This window comes from Bufo bufo, chromosome 1 (assembly GCF_905171765.1).
Source record: "Bufo bufo chromosome 1, aBufBuf1.1, whole genome shotgun sequence".
Lineage (NCBI taxonomy): Eukaryota > Metazoa > Chordata > Amphibia > Anura > Bufonidae > Bufo > Bufo bufo.
The window spans coordinates 686,517,917-686,536,628 of record NC_053389.1 but is presented as its reverse complement, the minus strand read 5'-3'; the positions used below and the strand labels follow the sequence as shown (position 1 = coordinate 686,536,628).

The window sequence follows — 18,712 nt, the reverse complement described above, 5'->3', positions numbered from 1 at the left end:
CACAGTTGTCAATAAGTGAGGTTCTTGTTAGGTCAACAAGTCAGGAGGATGACCAGAGTGAGGAAGTGGAAGAGGAGGGTGTGCACGATGAAATCACTGACTCAACCTGGGAAGGTGGCAAGCCAAGCAAGGACAGCTGTACAGAGGGGGAGGGATCCGCAGCACTGCAACAGGCTGGAAGAGTCAGTGGGGTGGCAAAAGGGAGAAGGCAGGCCACACCAAACAGGCCCGCAACTGTTCCCCGGAGCACCCCCTTGCGGAAATCTCCCTTGCCAAGGGGTAGGTGTTCCGCAGTCTGGCGCTTTTTTGAGGAAAGTGTAGACGATAAAAGAATTGTCATTTGCAACCTGTGCCGTACCAAAATGAGCAGGGGCGTGAACACTAGCAACCTCACCACCATCAGCATGATCCGCCACATGGCATCAAAGAACCCTAATAGGTGGGCCGAACGCCTGGGTCCACAATCAGTGTCTGCAGGTCACACCACTGCCTCCCGTTCCCCTGTGTTACGTGCTGGCCAATCCCCTGTCCAAGACGCAGGCCTCCCGCCCTGCACCTGGACCTTCGCAAGCACCATCAGCTAGCACATCTACATCTGTGTCCCAGCGCAGCGTACAGATGTCCATACCCCAGGCCTTTGAACGAAAGCGCAAATACCCAGCCACCCACCCACAGGCCATAGCACTAAATGCGCACCTTTCCAAATTGCTGACCCTGGAAATGTTGCCATTTAGGCTTATGGACACTGAGACTTTCTGCAGCCTGATGGCGGCAGCTGTCCCTCGTTACTCAGTCCCCAGCCGCTACATTTCCCTGACGGCACACTGGGTAAAATTTGTGGATGGCACAGGTGCTACCGACGCCAAGGGTTGCGGGCCCTACTTCTATCAGAATTTCGGCCACCACCTACATTAGTGACTACAGAGGGTAGTACCCATAGCAGGTTTATTCCATCTGTTCAGCGTGGATGGGCCGATGAGGAGGAAGAGGATGAGGAGATTGAGAGTCATCCTCCTGATGAGGACAGCGAAGTCTTGTCTGTTGCATTTTGGCCAACACCGATTACTGGTTGTTCACCCTTCTCGACCCCCGCTACAAAGAGAACTTCTCATCTCTCATTCCTGTGGTGGAGAGGACTAGCAAAATGGTGAAATACCAGAAGGTCCTTGTGGAAAAATTGCTCCAAAAAAAGCTGACAACGCTGGCAGCTGAGTACGTAGTTCCTTGGGCAACCGAGGAGGGGAGACGAGGGGAACACACAGCAGTTCCAACAGAGGCAGGGCAACACATTTCAAGGCCTGGGACAGTTTTATGACACTCCGCCAGCACCACGGCCTAGTGTCACAAGGAGGAAAAAGTTTTGGAAGATGATGGAGTACGAAGCAGACCGTGTCAGCATCCTCAGTGATCCCTCTGTGCCTTACAACTATTGGGTGTCCAAGCTGGACACGTGGCATGAACTGGCACTCTACGCCTTGGAGGTGGCCTGCCCTGCCGCCATCATTTTGTCAGAGCGGGTATTTGGTGCTGCTGAGGGCATAATAACTGATAAGCGCATCCGCCTATCAACTGAAAATGCTGACAGGTTGACTCTTATCAAAATGAACAAGGCCTGTATTGCCCCTGACTTCTCTACTCCACCAGAGAAAAGCGGCTGAACATAAAAGCACTTTAAAAGGAACCTGTCACCGGGATTTTGTGTATAGAGCTGAGGACATGGGTTGCTAGATGGCCGCTAGCACATCCGCAATACCCAGTCCCCATAGCTCTGTGTGCTTTTATTGTGTAAATAAACCCGATTTGATACATATGCAAATTAACCTGAGATGAGTCAGAGCTGGAAAATATGACTCTTCTCTGGTCACACAAGTAAGATATGACTCTTTTATGTTAATTTGCATATGTATCAAATCGTTTTTTTTACACAATAAAAGCACACAGAGCTATGGGGACTGGGTATTCTGGATGTGCTAGCGGCCATCTAGCAACCCATGTCCTCAGCTCTATACACAAAATCCTAGTGACAGGTTCCCTTTAAATGTGGCTTTTATGGTGTATTGAATACACTGTATTCCCATGCACCCCTTCCACCACAAAATAGGGTATATGGTTCAATCTTCCTTTTCTCTTCCTCCTCCATCATATCAACATGTATATTAGGCTGCCCTCGCTCCTAATGTTTTAGAGGGTCAGCTCAGCAGCAGACCCTCACCCCTAATGTTTTAGAGGGTCAACAGCAGGCCCTCGCCCATAATGTTTTAGATGGTCAGATCAGCAGCAGGCCCTCGCCCCTAATGTTTTTGAGGGTCAGCTCAGCAGCAGACCCTCACCCCTAATGTTTTAGATGATCAGATCAGTAGCAGACCCTCATCCCTAATGTTTTAGATGGTCAGTTCAGCAGCAGACCCTCGCCCCTAATATTTTAGAGGGTCAGCCTAGCAGCAGATCCTCACCCCTAATGTTTTAGATGGTCAGATCAGCAGCAGACCCTCTCCCCTAATGTTTTAGAGGGTCAGCAAAGGCCCTTGCTCCTAATGTTTTTGAGGGTCACCAGCAGGCCATCAATTAAACATTTTCAAAGATTTGTATGATGCCCTCCTTTATGTGTAATAAAGGGTGTATTGGAGTGCCGGATCCTTGTAATTGTTGGTAGCCCTTTCACTTAGTGCATAGGCTTTATGAGTGTAGGAGTCCCACTACCTGAACAATTGTACCACAATGTGAATGAGGCCCTCCTTTATGTGATATACAGGTTGTATCAGAGTGCCTCTTCCTTGTAATTTTTGGCAGCACTTGCACTTTATATACAAGTAAATATACAGGAAAGAATGTTTCCTAACAATTTTTCCTCTAAAATCTATTTTATCTTCGGCTTTGTGCGTATTATTGTCAGTCTGTAAAAGTGGCGTACTACTCGGACAACATCATTCCCAGCAGCAACCTGGGAGTCCAAGATGCATCCATATATCCTCCCCATGCTGTTCCCGAACTATTTCATTGGTGTTTCCATCAATTTCTGACCTTTTCCTGTGAACCAGACACCCTCCCCTCTTCAGAGCAGGGGGTGCCTGGTTTAATGCTCCGGTTCTCCCATTGATTTCCATTGTGCTCTGCTGCTCTGTAGAGCACCCGAGCATCCCGATGTGTTCTACTCAAGCACCAGAGCACCCGAGCACTTTGGTGCTCGATCAACACTAGTCACTAACTTTTCACACAACTTTGCATAAATAAATAGTACAAGCCACCACAAGAAACATTGTACTATGTCTTATCAGTGAGAAATGTCTAGTTCTCCTGTTTATCAGTTATTCACCTCCAGGATATGTCCATTGCTGCAATCCAGTAGTGGAGGCCATGCTTGCACACGGTAGGTAGCTGGGCTCTCTGGTGGCTGGCAACATGGGAGCGTGCATAAGCAGGCGTGCGCAGCAGCAGTGGTCATAACCCCTGGAAATGAGCAGTGTATAATGCGATGGAAAAATGAATCAAGACAGCGGAGGCAATATGGATAATCACAATACATTAGGAAGTGCCTTGTATTAACTTGGTTGAACTTTTGTTTAAGACACAGTCTTAAACAAACTCATAAACAAATGCATATCAAACACACTTCTTTTTAAAGGACCATCAATTATTTGAATTACAATGAAATAAGGCATTAGCTAAAAAAAGAAGAATTGAGTTCTTGTTATAAAAGAGCTCTTAGATTATAAAAAATTGACCTTTTTTATCACCATGCACAAAGGGTATGGCTGACATACTCCACCACCAGTTTATGAACTTGATTTTCATGTCTAAGAACAGAATTCTTTTTGATGTTTGAATATATGGTATATAAAGAACAAGGCCAGTGAGTAGATATCTACGGTATTTACATTCCTTAGAGATTAGAAAATTAAAGGGTTCCTCACAGAATTAAGGCTAAGAACTGTTCTGGCTACTAATTTGTCAGCTTATTCATCTCCAAAGCTCATTGTAAGACATATTACATGGTAATGATAAAGGTCAAATAATTAGTCTTATCTAGTATATTGAGAACACCTGGTCTTTTCATTTACAGTTCTGTATAATGATCAGGTCAATGAACACCAACCATTGATTGAGTCTTTCTAGGCACTTGGAGCACTGCGATCAATATGTTTTCAGAAGGAAAAAAGCAGGTATGTACTGATACAGCTATCTATGGCAGGCAGCATCAAAGACGTGCCTTTTGTATGTTCCTCAGCTGTACACAGCCTCCTTTCGGGTGCTTTGTTTTTCTGATGATAATGAGATATATTGGTGCAGGATATGAACTAAGGGACAAAGCCTCAAGCGACCAAAGTTTATATTTGCATGTGGTAGGTCAATTTAAAATATGACTTAAAAGATGTCAGAGCACTCTGGGAGTTGTAATTCTGCAAGCCAGAGGTTAATGAGCACTGGTTACTGTATAGACCTGGAGCTTTACAATGCAGAACATATTATTTTGTGGCGCTTGTTAATACCAAGCAATCTGCCATTACCCATACACGATCTCCCTTCTGCCGCCAGAACAGCTCTGACCAATAGAGGCATGGACTCCACAAGACCTCTGAAGGTGTCCTGTGATATCTCGCACCAGATTAGCAGCAGATCTGTTAAGGCCTGGAAGTTGTGAAGTGGGGCCTCCATAAATTGGACTTGTTGTTCTTGTACATCCCACTAATTCTTCATGACTGAGGTCTGGAGAACTCGGAGGCCAAGTGAACACCTGTCATTTTCCTCAGACCATTCCTGAACAATATTTGCAGTGTGGGAGGACACTGCAGGCAATAGACTTCTGCCATGAGGGAATACTGCTGTCATGAAAGAGTGTACTTAGTCTGCAGCAATGTTAAGGTAGGTGGTAATATCCACATGAATGGCAGACAGGGGTAGATCGACCATAGACCCTACAGGGAAATTTCCCAGTGGGTTGATGCCTAGGAAGGCCACACAAGCCTTCCCCCTTTGAATCCAGAGGTTTGAGAGCTGCACTTATACAAGCAGGCAAACAACGTGAGTTTGTGAGCGTTTGCGTGTTTGATTTCAAGTAGGTGTTTGTATTAAGTGTGTGACTTTAGATTATGTTACTTCAGATTCAGAGACTTTTGGAGGGGACTACAGTAAGTTATATTCTTATCACTGCACCATATTGTATTTTTTTTCTTTTTTCTTTTCTTGCGTAATCGCCATTTAGTATGTGTTCCATTATTGACAGCGCAGTCCAGTGCACATCTTGTCTAATGTATGCAGTCCTGGAACAGCCGTTTGAGGGTGCATAACTTTGTTCAAAATGTGAGCAAATTGCCAGTTTGGATTCGCACATTGAGTATCTAACCGGGTGAGTTTCAACACTGAGAAGCGTTGACAATTTGGAAAAGAGTTTGCTGCTCACTGAGCAAGCACTCTATGGGGTAGATGTGGGGGAGGGTGGTAGCGAGGAGGCTCAGGAAAGTGAGGTAGGTAGCTAGGTAACAGTTAGAAAGTGGGATAGAGGGAAGAGTGCCAGGGAGGCTAGCCCTGATCTGACACACCCCAACAAGTTTGCAAGGTTGGCAGATGAGGGGGATGTCAGTTCAGGGAGAGCACTGCTGCAGCCGGACACTTCCTCTGCCAGTCAGGGGAATGTCAGCTCCAGTAAGCATGGGAACAGGAGGCAGGCCAGACAGGTGCTGGTAGTGGGAGACTCAATTATTATGGGTACAGATAGTGCAATCTGTCACAAAGACCGGGATCGTCGAATGGTGTGTTGTCTTCCTGGCGCTCGAGTCCGACACACCGCGGATTGGGTTGACAGATTACTGGGAGGGGCTGGAGAAGATCCAGCGGTCATGGTCCATATCGGAACCAATGACAAAGTTAGAGGTAGGTGGAGCGTCCTTAAAAATGATTTTAGTGATTTAAATCACAAGCTTAGGGCAAGGACCTCAAAGGTATTGTTTTTCGAAATACTACCTGTACCAAGAGCCACACAAGAAAGGCAGCGGGAGATTAGGGAGGTTAACAAGTGGCTCAAGAACTGGTGTAGGAAGGAGGGGTTTGGGATCCTGGAGAACTGGGCCGACTTCTCTGTCGGCTACAGGCTCTATCGTAGGGACGGGCTGCATCTCAATGGGGAAGGGGCAGCTGTGTTGGGGGAGAAGATGGCTAGAAGGTTGGAGGAGTGTTTAAACTAGGGACTGGGGGGGAGGGTAATTACATTATAGGATGGGAAGATAGTGCAGATAGAGACCGGGGGCAAGGTAATCGGACTGGGGGAGGAATGGAAGGAGGGACTAGAACAGTTCAGAAGGAAAGGTGTAGGATAAAAAATATACATAAACCTCTTAATTGTATGCATACTAAATGCCAGAATCCTGACTAATAAAACTGGTGAACTGGAATTAGTGATGTGTGGTGGGAACTATGACATAGTGGGAATAACTGAGACATGGCTGGATGATAGCTATGACTGGGCGGTTAATGTACAGGGTTAAAGTCTGTTAAGAAAGGATCGCAAAAAACGGAGAAGGGAAGTGAGGGACATTAACATGGGGAGTCACTGTGGGTAGAAATACATGGAGGCAAAAACAATAATAAAATACTAATAGGAGTTTATTATAAACCACCTAATATACCAGAGTCCACAGAAAATCTGCTACTAAACAAGATAGATGAGGCGGCAGATCATAATGAGGTCATTAGTATGGGGGACTTCAACTACCCAGATATAGACTGGGAAACTGAAATCTGTATATCTCATAAAGGAAACAGGTTCTTGGCAATAACCAAAGACAATTACCTTTCCCAACTGGTTTAGGACCAGACTAGAGGGACAGCCATATTGGACTTAGTATTAACCAACAGACCTGACAGAACAACAGATGTGCAGGTTGGGGGACACCTGGGAAATAGTGACCATAATGTAATGACCTCCCGATTATCATTCAAAAGAGTGTTTCTTCAGGGAGGAACAAAGATACCAAACTTAAAAAAAGCTAAATTTAGCCAACTAAGAGAGGCCATAGGCCTAACTAACTGTGACAAAGTCCTCAAAAATAAAAATACAGCCACAAAATGGGATATTTTTAAAAATCTGATTGTGAGAGGTACATACCTTATGGGAATAAAAGGTTAACAATGTGGATAAATACAACTGTAAAGAAAGCAATAAATGACAAAAAGAAAGCATTCAAATCACTAAAACAGGAGGGTAGGGAGGAAGCACTGAAAAACTATAAGGAAAAAAAAAACAGAACATGTAAAAAGCTAATAAAAGCAGCCAAACAAGAGACCGAGAGATTAATTGCCAAAGAGAGCAAAACTAACCCTAAAATGTTCTTCAATCATATAAATGTTAAAAAGTATAAATCTGAAGGTGTTGGCCCTCTACAGAGTAATGAGGGGGGAGTTGCAGAGAGCGATGAGGAGAAAGAAACGCTATTAAATATTTTTTTCTCCACTGTATTCACTGAAGAAATTAAACTGTCAGATGAAATGCAGAATGTAAAAGTAAATTCCCCTTTAAAAGTGCCCTGTCTGACCCAGGACGAAATACAGCGGAATCCTAAAAAGATTAAAATAGACAAATCACCAGGACCAGATGGCATACACCCCCTTATCCTAAGAGAATTAAGTCATAGTCAGACACTTATTTCTGATATTTAGACTTTATACTGACAGGGAGTGTTCCACAGGATTGGCGCATAGCAAATGTGGTGCCAATATTCAAAAAGGGAAACTATCTGTCGTGGGTAAACTGTTTGAAGGTTTTCTAAGAGATGCTATCTTGGAGTATGTCAATAAAAATAAGCAAATAACGCCATATCAGCATGGCTTTATGAGGGATCGGTCAAGTCAAACGAATTTAATCAGTTTATATGAGGAGGTAAGTTCTAGACTTGATAGTGGCAAATCAATGGATGTCGCATATCTGGACTTCTCCAAAGCATTTGACACTGTACTGCATGAAAGGTTAGTATATAAAATGAGAATGCTTGGACTGGGAGAAAATGTCTGTATGTGGGTAAATAACTGGCTCAGTGATAGAAAACAGATGGTGGTTATTAATGGTACACATTCAGATTGGGTCACTGTCACTAGAGGAGTACTTCAGAGGTCAGTATTGGGCCCTATTCTCTTCAATATATATATTAATGATCTTGTAGAAGGCTTGCACAGTAAAATAAAAATTTTTGCGAATGACACTAAACTGTGTAAAGTAATTAACATGGAAGAGGACAGTATACTGCTACAGAGGGATCTGGATAGATAAGGGATTGGGCAGATAAGTGGCAGATGAGGCTTAACACTGACAAATGTAAGGTTATGCACATGGGAAGGAATAATGCAAGTCACCCGTACATACTAAATGGTAAAACACTGGGTAACACTGACATGGAAAAGGACATAGGAATTTTAGTGAACAGCAAACTAAGCTGTAGAGACCAGTGTCAGGCAGCTGCTACCAAGGCCAACAAGATAATGGGTTGCATCAATAGGGGCATAGATGCCTGTGATGAGAACATAGTCCTGCCACTTTACAAATCACTAGTCAGACCACACATGGAGTACTGTGTACAGTTCTGGGCTCCAGTGAACAAGGAAGACATAGCAGAGCTAGAGAGGGTTCAGAGGAGGGCAACTAAAGTAATAACTGGAATGGGTGGACTACAGTACCCTGAAAGATTATCAAAATTAGGGTTATTCACAAAAAAAAGACGACTAAGGGATGATCTAATGACCATGTATAAATATATTAGGGGTCATTATAGAGATCTCTCCCATCATCTATTTATCCCCAGGACTGTGTCTGTGACAAGAGGACATCCTCTGCGTCTGGAGAAAAGAAGGTTTGTACACAAACATAGAAGAGGATTCTTTACGGTAAGAGCAGTGAGACTATGGAACTTTCTGCCTGAGGAGGTGGTGATGGTGCATTCACTAAAAGAGTTCAAGAGGGGCCTGGATGTATTTCTGGAGTGTAATAATATTACAGGCTATAGCTACTAGAGATGGGTTGTTGAGCCAGGGAGTTATTTCGATTGCCTGATTCGAGTCGGGAAGGAATTTTTTTCCCCTTAAGTGGGGAAAATTGGCTTCTACCTCACAGTTTGTTTTTTTTTGCCTTCCTCTGGATCAACTTGCAGGATAACAGGCTGAACTGGATGGACAGATATCTTTTTTAGGCCTTATAAACTATGTTACTATGTTACTCACGGCCGCCAGCCGGGTTCATAATGATCTTATTCTCTCTTACGCACCTATCCAGCAGCTGCAGGTGTCCTGCAGAATTCAACTGTATCAACATCCTCAGGACTGTGATTCAGTTGAATACTGTTGCGTAGGTGGCAGTATTTTGTATAATTTCCAAACTCTAAGGCCACTTTGACATGGTAGTATAGTCACTATCTGCAAACCAAACCAGGAGTGGATCCAAGAAAGGGGTACAATTTTGCTATCTCAGAAGGAAATGGCTCAAGTGCATGCCAAATGTGCATGACTGATGCTCAGGATCGTGATGGATCAGAAGAACAAAAAAATTAACTGTGAAGTGAATTTGCCCTTACATTAAAGCAGGCCAATTACAGGAACACAGAGCTAATCCTGGATGGAGGTAACAGACCTCAGATGTATTTAATTATTTTCTCCCCTGCTCCACCACAGGCTGTTAATCACAATTCATCAACTGCTAATTCATCAACTGCTACTTTCAAATTAGCGTCGGCCTTCTCTGGCAGGCTGTTCTGGGAGGTGAACAGCCTGCCGGATCCGTGCTGCCACTAGTGTTGCCGTTTGAAGTCTGCTCCAGCCCCATTCACTATAATGGTCGGGCAGGAGGTCTGACCGCAGTGCGGCAAACATGCCGAGAGGCGGCCGGGATAAAACTATGACATGTCGTAGTTTTATTCCGACCGCCTCTCGTCATGTTTGCCGTGCTACAGCCGGACTTCCGGTGGCATGCATGCACTAGCGGCAGCACGGATCCAGCAGGCTGTTCATCCACTGGAACAGCCTGGCGGAGAAGACTGCCGCTAATGTGAAAGTAGCCGAAGTCTGAATATCCTGTTAACTGACATCTAGAACCTACAATCTTGTTCAACCCAGCTGCAGTGATGTCATTTCTATGACATTTCAATAATAAATCCCATTTTTTTTTACTATAAGGTCATAACCTGGAAGGGTGTATTCTGTATGTTCTCATCATGTGCAATGCATTACTGACAAGAAGCAGACGGCAATGAAATCCTCTAAGGAGCCTTTTAAAGAATTGAAGAGAGTACATCTGCTCCAATGCTCTTATGTACACATAACTCTGTGCCCCATTAACTTTAAGATCCCAACTTATTAAAGTAGAAGACTAAGAACATTGAAAATTAATCTGACCACATGGAAAAATGTCACAAAGCTGAGAATATGTGAAGAACAGGAACACTAAAGCATTGAACGATAGTTGGAAATTGAAGATATAATAGACAATGAAGATATTTGGCTCCACTGCCCGCTCACCCCAAGGGCAATGGAAAGCTGAGAGTCTACGATGCAATGGAACATCTACTGCCGATTCCAAAAATGGCTTTAAATAGAAGTTAAGCCTGGCACAGATTTCTAGATTTTATTTCAGGGTTGTAAAATGTGCAAATTCTCTATGACCAAACAATTTCATATTTAATAACTTGGAATAAATCAAAACCCGATGGCAAAAATACTTAGGAATCTGCTGATGGAAGTATTATATGATCAGTTACCATGGCCTTCAGAATGTCTGTTTTATTGGCACTAGGGGTAAATATACACTTTGATGGTTTCTTCAGCTTGTTGTGCATAGATGCAGTGATTGACAGCGCGTCTGTCTGCACCAAAAAAGAAAAAGCAGCATAAAGCCAATTACATTTTCGTTATAGGAAACTACAAGAACCAAAAAAATCAGTAGACTAGGTTTCACATAGTCTTCCACTCCTGTGATTTTTAATGAAACCACAACAGCTGTACAAATGAAAGGGTTCAGCCCATCTGCTTCAAGGGTCACATATAGATGTTCCAGTTTCTTACACTATATTCATTCTTAGACTTTGTTGTATTTATTCTATCAAGAAATCCTCTACCCGTCAAAATCACTTTCAAGTATGGTACAGGTCCGTGCACCAATAAGAAATTTTGCCTCATGGGGTGTTTTACCTTCCTGTCGATCAACTTTGCAGGATAGGAAGCTGAACTGGTGGACATATGTCTTTTTTCAGCCTTACAAAGTATATTACCATTTTATGGTCCTTACTCTAAATTGCTATAAACAACACTTTCCTGCCTGACCCCTCATGATGTGGCCCTATGATGATACTGCCTCAAAGACATCACCAGTGCTAGTCTGGAAGAACATTTAAATGAGATTTCAATACTGATATAGCTTTGTAATGTGATGGAGGAAACTGGAGCCAGGCAGTTTTATATTGTCTTTAGAAGGGTGCGCTATACATGGGATGAGACCATAAGAATTTCTTAAGAGTACAGTGTTATGGATAGTATTTCTATACAAATGCTAAAGCAGACCATACACAGCTGACCAGCTACGGGCCACCCGACAGCTATTCATAACTATCTCCCCATGATACACATGCATGCTGGGCTTGGCTGACAGTGCATGACACCTCTGTCAGCAGTCTTTCTCCACTCAGAACAAAGGATCGGGCCTGTTGAAACTAAACTTGACTATTTTTTTTTAACCAATGTATGCTGAACGAATGTCCGCTGAACTTGTCACACATGCTCAAGAACCAAATTGTAAGGATACTTTTACATCTGTGGTAGTGGATGCAGCAACTATTCCAGCAGAGAGCAGCCTGCTGGATTTCGGCCGATCCAGCATTGCCAGATTTTTACAGTTCACCGCCTGATGCCCATTGACTATAAGGGGTCCAGTGGTGATCCGGCTGCTTTCTGGCATAAATGCTGGGTTTCGTCCAGACAAAACCAGTTGCATGCAATGTTTTTTGACCAGCACACAGCTGGTCAACATAGCCTAATTAAGTGTATTTTAAGAAGTCTGACTGAATAAAGGAGATAATTTACTAGGCAAAACACTAAAAAGTGTGCACCAAATGTATTACACTTTTATACTACTAACACCTATGTCAACACATAAGCATCAATATGTGAAGGCAATGGGATTAAGAAGTGTAAAATGCACCAGGTTTATAGTATATCATGTTTTTTTGGGCAGAAATTATTGATGTACAGAACATGTGGGCCACTCATCAGGGGCCTCAAAGTAGAAAACACGTTTCTAACATATCTAGCAAATTTTGGTACATGAATGATGCCGTGTCTGCCATTTTGGTAAATTTTCATAGACACTGTTAGCAGGCGCTATTTTGAACACGGCCGTCCGTTTCCTACACATTGTATATACTGTATGTCATGTCACTGTATATAATGTCATTGTATAATACTGTTGAGGTGGCCCAAACAATAAAATCTTTTAGTCCTCCTTCTGGGTGGGCCCCTTCTGAGTCCGGGCCCCAAAGCAGCCATTTCCTCTGCTTGTCCCTAAAATGTGTGTGATTATATTGTGAGCTCTTCAGGGACAGGGACTAATGTGAGTGATTTATGTTCAGCACTACAGAATATGTTGGTGCTATATGTGATATATAATCCAGGAGAATCCCTGTAAGTATACTGAGCAGATTCAACCTTAATGAAGAGTATGAACTAGTATAGTAGGTCCACTATCTTCAGCCATAGAGGGACACTGAGTTTGAAGGGTGACAATCGTATCTTCCTTTCCTACAAACCTTTCAACCTGACGATGGCTGAATAAATAAGGCTGGATATTCTATAATGACATGTCAACCTATATATACACCAAGAGGAAACAGAGGAAGATAAGACTGGCCAATGTTTAACCAGCACTACATAGTTGTTTCCCGAAGAATTTTAAGTGGAGGGACTGACACATCAAGGTCGGACCACCACCCCTCCTCCATAATTACAATCACTCCAGAAGAAGATGCTATGAGATATGGAATCCTGTCATGTGTATCCCATTATAACCTGCAACGTCTCTATTATTATCTGTGGCTTCGATGTACAACTTTAGACTATAGTCTTTGATGATTAAACTAAAACATGTTTAAGCCATAAAAGCCTGCAAAATCTATAAATCTTTAAGGCCCTCCAGCTATTATGCCTAATTTATAGTACTAGTCTCCTATGGCTCGGAGGGTCTTTTAGCCCATTCAATTGCCCAAGTGCTACGGCAACTGTTGCATTCCCTAGTGGTATACTCTATATCATTAGTAGATTCTTTCTGCCTACATTGAAGAAGCAGTCTGCTTCTACCCCTTCTTATTTTGTGGGTTACCAAATGTTGAGGGTCCTGTTGCTGGTATCCCCTGAAATCAAAGGAATGAGATGAAAATGCTTATTTTAAGGTCAATGGTCAATGTGAGGAATGTGAGGAAACCGTCTCTTGAAATGCAAGATCTAGAAAAAAAAATACTTTAATGTTAGAAATCATAGGGATTTGGTGTGCAACACAGATACTCACCTGTCATTTACTTTCATAATTATCTCCTATGAACTCATCTATTTCCAGAGGGCAAGATTTCTGAACAATCTCTCTCTGCCCCTCCTATATAATTCACACCAGGCATACTGTGTCCCCATTCATGGAGTCATTCCCCTTGTGCTGAACATTAGAAATGTAATGAAATTAACCCCTTAGTGACCACGCACATTTTTTTTCAAAATTGCATTCCAAGAGCTATAACTTTTTTGTTTTTTCATCAATATACCTTTATGAGGGCTTATTTTTTGCAGGACAAGTTATAGTTTTTAATGCACCATTTTGGGGACATATAATCATTGATTAACACCAGCTACCTGTCTTAAACCCCTTTTGTTTACATCAGTAAAAAGGCGTATTGGTGGTCACTAAGGGGTGAATAAAGCTAAAATAGCAGAGCAGTAGATATGCTTTCATTTCTGGACTTGAGTGTGGATCTTGGCGGCTACAGCTTCTGATCAGATTGTTTATATCTACTTCTCTTCTCTTCCCCAAAGTAAAAGAGACTCCCCAGACTACCAGTAGGGAGGCACTACACTGCTTCTTCCTGGCAGCTAATCTTTTGCTCTTCGCCACGCTGATCTGATGACAGGGATGAGTGCAGAAAGAGAAAATGACCTGTATGTAGCCCCTCGTTAGCTCTTCACATATCACTAGACCTTGGTTGGGTTTTATGCAGATATTGTGACAGCTATTAGGGAATGCACTAGGGCTGCCATTAAAGGGGGTCTCTGATTGTTAATTTAGTGGTATAGTTAAGAACTAAGGATGCATGGTCAGAGTATTTAAAGGGATTGTTCAGGATAAAGAAAAACGCAGCTGCTTTCTTCCAAAAACAGCACCACCCCTGTCCACAGGCTGTATGTGGTATTTCAACTCAGCTCCATTCACTCCAATGGAGCTCAGCTGCAGTACTACACACAACCTACAGACAGGGATGGTGAGGTTTTTGGAATAAAGCAGCCATATTTTCCTTATCCTGGACAACCCCTTGAAGGACAGACCTGAGATATATTTTAAAAAAAATGCTTTTACTAGGACTGCGATGGCGGCGAGGTTTGCATCTTAGACACAGAGAAGGACTGCTTCAAGCTGTTAATGTTAAACTAGAGAAGCTAAACTTTAATAGAGGTCTGACATCCATTGCCTGCCACTTACAATGCTGCTCATACACCTCTCTCTTTAATCACACCTAATAAACTTTGTAAATGCAATCAATATCTCACCTCCATGACTGAAGCATGAGTCACCAGTATTTAATGCAGGAGATTTCTCATACAAGCCATTCTAATTGCGAAAGCCAGATGACTAGCAAAAGAAACATACAAGTCCATGCGCTCTGACTTATTACCCCTAATATACCATGACCTATATGAATGAGAACCTTCATAGATCTTTTGCTGGGATCTATTTTTTTCAATTTTCTCCATTGCCTAAAAGTATACTATACCCACTTGTCCACAGAGGCTGCTCTGAATGTAGATTACAGCCTTAGAGATCGTAGAAGTGCATATGTATAAGCGCATGTAATTTTCCTCTTCCCTGGTTGAACCTAATGGACATATGTCTTTTTTCAACCATGCTGGGTATGATATGTATTTTTTTCAACCATGCTAGGTATGTGTTTCAATATACTGTATAGCACCCTCCATCCTCCTGCAGCTTCAGTCCCTGATGTCAGCAGTTAGGGATCACATTTTATTACCAATATATTTTAGGATGTTTGGTGACAGTGTCTCACTGGTTCACTTATATGAACCCTTTACTTATGCTGCAATATTCCAAAAGTTCATTTAAGGAGTTACTATCATTAGAAGATAAGTGAGGAAGAACAAACAGAACATTGCTAACCCATGAAAAAGTTGAGTGTATTATGCCATTCATCCTAAGATAGTGGTTCTGAGATGTGTTATCTCTCATAATGCAACCATGCCACCGGTATCACCCAAGTTGAATTGGCAGATCTGCAATTTAAGGTCCACTTCAGAACATAAATCCATCCTTAGAAATACAAGGATGATCACACTGCTAGAAATGGTGTGCGACCACTTGAAATGCTAGAGAAATCCATAGCTTCCAGAGTCGCACCAGCAGAGGGGGACACATTCTCACAGTCCTCCCATCTCATGGGTAACCAGACTGACATCTGTTTGGAATAGTAGGTGAATTTCACTCAAGAAACAATTCACAATGAGAAAGAGGGAAATCACATCTAAAAGTTGCAGAAAGAGACTACAGCCCTTAGTATGAAAGACCCATCAGGTACAGCATCTCAATTGTCTTCTCTGTATAAAGCGTTCTAGAGACCAAAAATATTAAGAATCTCCCAACTTTAGTTAAGACAAATACATTTGCAGGAGGTGTTGTGCCTAGAGTATGTGAGCAACAGGCAAATCCTTACAAGCATTTCACTGATGTGATCATTATCTGGACTGCTCTGTGGTCTATAATGTCAGCAAAGAAATACTAGAAAGCAAATAAATGCACATATTAAAATAAGAATAAGGCAAAAAAATTCTATATATATAACTATTATTACAATAAGAAAGAAATCAATTGTGATGTCAGCCCAGCAACAGATTGCAGAGGGTTGTCTCTGCAAATCTTCAAATGCATTCACTGTGAGATGACTTTGGTCATCATGAAGTCAGATGCAATGATTGGAATAGAGCATTTGTTCCATAATCTGGAAAAGATTGGAGGCACATTTCATAGACAGGAGGCTGATGCAGAGGATGGAGATGTGTGCAGGCAGTGATTCATATACTCACAGTTCTGGGTTAGTCAAGGGGATGTGTTGGACCCCCTCCTCCTCAGTGACTGGTTCTGCAGCTCTGTAGTGAAATGTTTGGGTTCCAGTCTTAATGAGTGGCAAAGGGAAAGCACAGGACGTCAGCACAAGCCAAGCCCCAAGTCAGCTCTGAGATACAGCCCCTTCACAGAGAACATACCTCCTTCCAGAGCTGCTGTGAATGGATAGGTGGGGATTGGGTGTGTGCCAGTGACCGCAGCCATCCACTGTGCCATCACCCTGTGTAGTGTAACCCTACACTCCCTCCAGCACAGGGTTAATGTGCCTCCCATGCATTATACTTGGAAGGGTTTTTTTGGTTATTAGATGTGGGTGATGGGTTGCAGATGTCATGTTACATGGGCACCTGCTGGGTTTATGGGCACTGAAGTCTGTATATATGGATGACTTGCTGTAAGTAAATCCAGGCTCATTACAGGCAAGTTTGGTATTTGCAGCTCCTTTCCCCATTTATCACAGTGTGGAATGCAACGTGATCCTTGTTGGTTGTGAATGCTGTTAAAGACAGGTCTTCAGTCACGCTTCTGGAAACATAAGGGCAGGAATACAGATGTAAAGGGGACTGTCACTCAATCCGGTCATACAATATATGAGACATATGTGGTTGTGACCATTGGAGGAGCTTTACAAAAACTGGTGAAAGGAAAAAGTGTAAAAGGTTGCAATGGGTTAATGGTCCATTTCTCCCATGTACTAGTTTTGGTGAATTTTTCCCTTTGTCCACAAGGTAGCAAAATTGTAAAGACTGAATGGAAAATTATCATTAGAAGTATAGCTTATAAGGCTTCAAAAGAGACTGGTCTAAAGGTTCCTAAAGGTAACCCCCTTCTCTTTTATTGTGCCATGTATACTGTCTATGAATAAAACCAAAGAGTTCCAGAGTGAGACCTGACTAAGGCTGACAATGTACTAGCTGCCTCCATGTAACCCTGGACCCAGGAGGTAGATAGAATCGATTTGCAGGGACAAAACATTAAAATGTTGTCACCTTAACCCTGCAGAGTTTAAGTTTTGCACTCCTAAGTACATGAAGCTATGGCCATACTGGTGGAGGAGCCACACAGTGAGACTTGACATCCAAAGGGTCCATTTCATAACATGAAAAAAGTCCCCAAAACACTCTAAAAGGGGGGTTACCTGGTTTACAAAAGCCATTTTCTACCACCACATTTAAAATTCTTAATTAAAGGTGTTGTCCAATGACCCCAAAAATCCTTCAGTGAATTACAAATGTAAATGAATGAAATGTACTTAATTCTGTCTCCACTGCGTGGCCCTGGAAGTGGAGCTTCTATTATAAGCAATGACACTCCGACACCAGCAGAGAGCTGCTTACCTCTCTTTACATGATAGGGGACAAAGAGCGTCTCTTTCTCAGGAGGACCTACCAATATTGCAGTGTACATGGACACAATTAATATCTTCACCTCCTCTGTGGTGATGCTACAGGGAAATTGAACAGGTTCCTCCACACGTTCCAGCTGATTTTTAGAGATCCCTAGCAGTGGGACACCCAGTGATAAGCCTATTATCAGGGGACTCTTCTAACAAAAAAGGAGTTTCCAATTTGATAATGCCATGAGTTGTGATCCATGATGGCCCTTGTATATTAAAGGGGTTCTGCAGTTTGTTTAAACTGATGATCTATCCTCTGGATAGATCATCAGCATCTGATCGGCGGGGGTCCGACACCCGGGACTCCCGCCGATCAGCTGTTTGAGAAGGCAGCGGCGCTGGCAGTAGCGCCATGGCCTTCTCGCTGTTTACCGCAGGCCCAGTGACGTCACGACTAGTATCACTTTCACTTGAATGGAGCTCAGCGCCGCCCAGGCCAGTTTATACTAGTCGTGACGTCACTGGTCCTGCGGTAAACAGTGAGAAGGCAGCGGCGCTCCTGGAGCGCCGCTGCCTTCTCAAACAGCTGATCAGCGGGGGTCCCGGGTGTCGGACCCCCGCCGATCAAACAAACTGCAGAACCCCTTTAAGGAATTGCATTAAGCATAATTCCATTATATTCATGAATCACATGTATTTCTACCTTTTATAAGATAGGGTTAACCAGTTTTAAAGAGGATTTGAAATCATTTTGTCTGCTATTCTTGCATCTATATTGTTCACGTTTTCAATGTATCTATTGTATTCCATCACTTTATATTTATTGCTCCTGTGTCTGACTCTTTCTGTCTCTGCAAAGCCTCCAGCTTGTTATTCTGACAATAGTTGGCATAGTCTGGACTTGTGGTGCAGGAAGGTCCAAGGGAGATAATGCTAATACTGTCCAGTGCCAGTGTGCTTTGTTATCCTACTGCTTGTCCAGTGACCGAGGACATAGCTCTAGTCAGTCCCCAATAAATGGA

At 42.9% G+C, this 18,712-nt stretch overlaps 1 protein-coding gene across 2 annotated transcripts in view; it reads right to left on the bottom strand.

Annotated features, from left to right (window-relative positions):
• Positions 1-18,712, bottom strand: part of HAPLN3 (hyaluronan and proteoglycan link protein 3) — a 63,585-nt gene that overhangs the window by 40,600 nt on the left and 4,273 nt on the right. Inside the window, exon 1 of one of the 2 annotated variants that reach the window (XM_040414164.1) lies at positions 16,315-16,463. The exons of the other annotated variant lie outside the window; for it this stretch is intronic. The gene's annotated coding sequence lies outside the window, so the exon portion shown is untranslated. Of the gene's footprint in view, positions 1-16,314; positions 16,464-18,712 lie in introns of those variants that run through there. 2 annotated transcript variants of the gene reach the window in all.